Raw genomic sequence first — 5,397 nt, 5'->3', positions numbered from 1 at the left:
AGGGATTGAAGGATTGAGCAATTTTAGTTTAGTGGTTGATTTAGTCAAGCAAATCAAGATTTGGTTGAGAGATTTGTGATTTGCAGAATTTAAATTGCATAGAAAGTAAAGGGAATGGGTAATTGGCATGAAATTAAAGAGAACAGGAATTAAAGTGCTGAATCTTAAAGAACAAGAAATTAAATGGCAGAAACATAGAACGCAAGAAATGTAAATTGCAAAATCTTAAAGTGCAAGAAATGTAAATGGCTTGAATTGTAAAGGGAATGGGGAGTTGGATTTGCAGAAATTAAACAAGGAAATGTAAAATTGCAACAAGCAGATGAATAGAAGAACACTTGGATTGAATCAGATCTAGAAACAGAATTGTAAATGAGCATGAAAACAGTAAACAGGGAATGGGAAATGGGAAATCCGGATCTCAGGACCCAAGAGACTAGAAAACCAAGTCTAGATCTCAATGCCTTCCTAGATCCAACAAGAACAATTGCAAAGGAAATTGTAAATTGCAAAGAAAGTAGATAAAGAACAATTAACCGAAACTGAAATTCAATTAAGCAGAAAATTAAACAAGATTCCAAGGTGAGATTGAAACAGAATTTCTTCAATTCTCCACCCAAAATCCAAGACAAGAAAAGTAAAGAGTGCTGGGCAAGAACAAGGAAGAAGAGAGATCAATTCTCCTCCCAAATTCTCTTGAATTAAAACAACAATTCTAAGAATTGTAAAAGTGAGCTCTCAATCAAACCAGAAAAGAAAACTCTCTGAAAACTCAAAGGGCAGCCCCCTTAAAACTTAAATTCTAATCTATTTATACACTTTCTTCAAATGGTCTTCAAGCCTTCAATTGGGCCTTTGCTCTTGGTGGAATTGGGTTGAGAGAGGCCTTGGTTGATTGCTCTTGGAGTTTGGAGAAGAACCGAATTGAACCGGGTTTGAATCATGAAAGCTTGAGTAAAAGTTGGAGTAAAAGTTAGGGTCTAACTTTTGCTCCAACTTTTCACATCAGCACCCTTGTTTTGCTGATACCAACGTTGGGGCAAAAGTTAGGGGTCTAACTTTTGCTCCAACGTTGGCCTCCCCTTAGTTATTCATGGCGCCAACGTTAGCCAGAAAGTTAGGGGCTAACGTTGGCGCAAACTTTTGCTAGCCCAGGGAGTTTTTCAAGCGCCAACGTTAGCCAAAAAGTTAGGGGCTAACGTTGGTGCAAACTTTTGGTGCATCCAGGAAGTGTTTTTCATGCCAAAAGTTAGCCAAAAAGTTAGGGGCTAACTTTTGCTCCAGCTTTTGCTTCCTGGTTCATAATTAATTCAAGACTCAAGTCATTCCTCCTAGCCATTCCTTCTTGCATCAACCTTTCTCCGAGCTTTCTTCACCTATCATTAATCAACCAAACACATCAAAGCTATGCTCAAAATCATGAGATATTCATTCTTTCATAATATATGACAATTATAGCATAAAACCTCATGAAATAGCATGAATTCATACATGGTTGATTAAATCAAAGGAAACATGAAAATCTACCCAATTGGCTTGCTTTTGGCTCAAGAAAGTGCATAATTCAATTGAAAACAAAAGAAAAAGGCTAGTGAAACTAGGCTAAGATGACTTGTCATCAAGTACGAACGATGGCTGGTATGAACGACGACGAGCTCAACGACAACAACGGCCTCTTCTCCTCCTTCTGGTGGTGACACGACAACACAAAGGGAACGGCGCAGGGATGATCGGCGATACACGAAGCTCCTCTAGCGGCGACGGTGAGTGGGTAAGCGCGGCGACTGTTGTGCAGAACGGCGGTGCCAAGCTTCTTCCTTTCCTCCTCCCCTTCTCCGTGGCCCCTTCCCCTGCTTCCCCCTTTCTTTCTTTCTTTCATTTTTTCAGATTGTTTGCTGAAGGGAGAAAAGTGTTGTGGCTGAGAGTGAGGGGGCTACGGTTGGATTTTGTTCTTAGTGAATTATGGTTTGGTTAGAGGTAGGTTGGGAAACTTTAATAAAATTAGGATAATGGAATAATTAAAAACCAAATTTCAATCCAACAATAATAATGTATAAAAATACTATTGTTCATCAATTTTACAAATTATTTTTAATAAAGTGTTTAAATCAAAAAATTAGAAATAATATAATAAATTTCTCTACTTTCCAAAATAGCAGTATTAATATTTTTAAAATATTAATTATTTAGTCCAAATCATGTAAATTCTTATTATTTCATAACTACCAACTTTATAATTCAAATATAGAAAATAATCTAATAATCATAAAATTAGATTAAATTCTGATTTAAATAGCCAAACGTCATTATTTTTGAATTTCTAAAACTAAATCATAAACAGAAAAATGATCCTTATGTATAGAGTTTGGACAAAGCCTTAATTTATTTCAAATCTAATTAATCAAAATTGCCTTAAATTATTTCCAATAAAATAATTTTTGAAATTAAAATTGTAAACGAATATATGATTTGAGATTAGTTCAAAGTAGGACTTTTCAAAAGTCTTGGATATTACACTAGACGTTACAATGGAAGAAGACGTTCACAACCATGCTGGAGAAGGTGCTGGTAACCATGTTGGGCAGGAGAGAAGAGTTCTAGGCTCTTACATCAACCCAAACCCAGGAAATTGTGGAAGTTACATTCTAAAACCAACCATCCATGCCAATAAATTCGAGTTAAAGCCTCAACTCATCACTCTTGTCCAGAACAATAGTTCATTCGGAGGAAGTATCCAAGAAGACCCCAATCAACATTTAACCACATTCCTGAGAATCTGTGATAGAGTGAAGTCCAACGGTGTTAATCCTGACACCTATAGATTGCTTCTGTTTCCCTTTTATCTAAGGAGAGTTTGACAACTTGGGAAGATATGGTGAACAAGTTCTTAGCAAGGTTTTACCCTCCCCAAAGAGTTAACAAATTGAGGGCTGAGGTTCAAACATTCAGGCAACAAGATGGTGAAACTCTATATGAAGCATGGGAGAGATACAAGGAGCTGACAAGGAAGTGCCCACCTGACATGTTCAATGAATGGGTACAGCTATACATTTTCTATGAAGGTCTGTAACAATAGTCAAAGAAGGCCTTAGATCACTCTTCCGGAGGCTCTCTCAATAAGAAGAAGAACTTAGAGGAAGCCATTGATTTCATTGAAACAGTGGCTAATAATGAATACTTCTATGCCTCTGATAGAAGCACCAATAGAGGGGTGATGGAGCTGAATCACATAGATGCAATACTAGCTCAAAACAAGATGATTACTAAGCAATTGGCAGACCTCACCAAGCAAATGGAGAGAAATCAAGTTACAGCAATTAATACTCAACCACCAGTCCAAGAAGAGTTAAATGCAGAGGAAGGAGGTGATTGGGAGCAAGTCAACTATGTTGGAAACTCATCCAAACTCCAAGACTTATAACCCTGGATGGAAGAACCACCCAAACTTTGGGTGGAGAAATCAACAAAACCAGAGCCAAGACCAAAGACCTCACAACTCCAACCATTACAACAACTCCACTTATCAACAACCCAATCAAAGATCATACCAAGCCCTACACAAAAACTCTTACCAACCTTCATATCAAGCACCAAATAGTCATCCTCAGCATCCAATTTCCAATTCACCATCAGAGGATAGGCTATTATGCTTGGAGATCTATGCAAAGAGGTTCAAGACAACAAGGCATTCAAGGATGAAGTAAGGTCTAATATAAAGAACCAAGGAGACACCATCAAGAGGCTTAAATCTCAAGTAGGATACCTGTCTCAATAAATTCCAAAGTCCACTGACAGCTTCCCAAGTGATACTGAGAAGAACCCAAGAGGAGATACAAAGAATGTAAGGTTGGAAGAATGCAAGGCAATCACTCTTACAAGTGAGGAGACTTTGGAAGAAGAGATTAGCAAGCCAACAGAGAACATCCAAAGAATTCCTCAGGAAAACTCGGAGGAGAAAGAACAATGAATTAACTCTACACAGATGAAAGAACCAATGGAGAAGGAAATCCTGAAACCATATGTACCAAAAGCACCATTCCCTCAAAGACTTAGTGGTAGTGAGATTAAGGTTCCTAGATATGTTTGCATCTCTCCATATCAATATTCCTTGCATTGAAACCCTCCAACAGATTCCCACATATATTAAATGCATGAAGGAGTTGCTAACCAAAAAGAGTACCTTGAAGGGGGTACAAACAGTAGTAATGAATAAGGAATGTAGTGCCCTCATCCAGAAGGACTTGCCTAAAAAGAAGAAGAATCTAGGGAGTTTTCACATCTCTTGCGTTATAGGAGATACAATGATTGACAGAGGGTTTTGTGATCTGGGAGCGAGCATAAATCTAATGCCTCTGTTTCTCATGAAGAAGCTGCAAATCAATGAGTTAAAATCCACAGACGTAATCATCCAATTGGCGGATAAGACCCAGAAACAAGCAAAAGAAGTGGTTGAAAATGTACTAGTGAAAGTAGGAAAGTACTTCCTCCCTACAGACTGTGTAGTCCTTAAAATGGAAGAAAGTTACCTTCATCAAATCATTATGGGGAGACCATTCTTGGCTATAGCCAAAGTACTCATAGATGTTGAGCAGGGAGAGTTGATATTGAGAATACATGATGAACAACTCACCTTTCATGTCTTCAAACCCTCAAATAAGTTTGAATAAGAGAACAAAGACCTGAAGGATGGCCACAAGGAATACATGAAGGTTGATTATGGAGATACAAACCTAAAAGAAGCACCCAATGAATCACCCCCAGAGCATCCAAGGTCATGCCTGAAAGAAAAGAAAGAAGTAAAGGTGGTGCTACAGACTGAAGAAATTAAGGAGGAGCTAGGGCCACAACTCCCACATGAGACAAGCAACAAGATCCCTCCTGACAAAGAGATCACAAGGAATAAGGCACCACCAGAAGAGGGAAGGAAGAAAATGCCAAGAGGTTAGAGGAACAAAAAAATTCCCACTGAAGATTTTTCTCCAGGGGTCAGAGTGTTATCAATCCACCAACCACTAATACCACTTCATTTTCCTGTGATACCATCTCAATTACCTCAAGTATACCTCATCAATAAAATCTTATCCCTAGAGCATGTAGAGATTCTCAAAGAGGCAAGCGGAGACAGATTCACTACAAGGGAAGAAGACCTGAGACATTACAACCCTCCTTGACAAAGATTAATCATCAAGCTAATGACGTTAAAGGAAGGCTTGTTGGGAGGCAACCCAACCAGAGGTAACTCTCTCTTCTTATTTATTTCAATAAAAGAATTAAGTAGATTTCCCTCTATTGCAAGGAGCTATGTTTGGTGTTGCACACCAAAGAAATATAAGCGTGAATGTGTGATTCTAAGTTTGGTGTTCCACCACAAATTTCATTTAACAACACATTGAAACC

General features: G+C 38.2%; 1 non-coding gene across 1 annotated transcript; it reads right to left on the bottom strand.

Moving 5' to 3' along the window:
* Window positions 1–2,920: 2,920 nt before the first annotated feature.
* LOC112752802 (small nucleolar RNA R71) lies at window positions 2,921–3,024 on the bottom strand. Its single transcript, XR_003177217.1, has one exon. It is a non-coding gene; the product is annotated as a small nucleolar RNA R71 (small nucleolar RNA).
* Between the last annotated feature and the right edge of the window lie 2,373 nt (window positions 3,025–5,397).

This window comes from Arachis hypogaea, chromosome 15 (genome assembly GCF_003086295.3).
Source record: "Arachis hypogaea cultivar Tifrunner chromosome 15, arahy.Tifrunner.gnm2.J5K5, whole genome shotgun sequence".
Taxonomy (NCBI): domain Eukaryota; kingdom Viridiplantae; phylum Streptophyta; class Magnoliopsida; order Fabales; family Fabaceae; genus Arachis; species Arachis hypogaea.
This window is presented reverse-complemented; position numbering and strand designations above follow the sequence as displayed.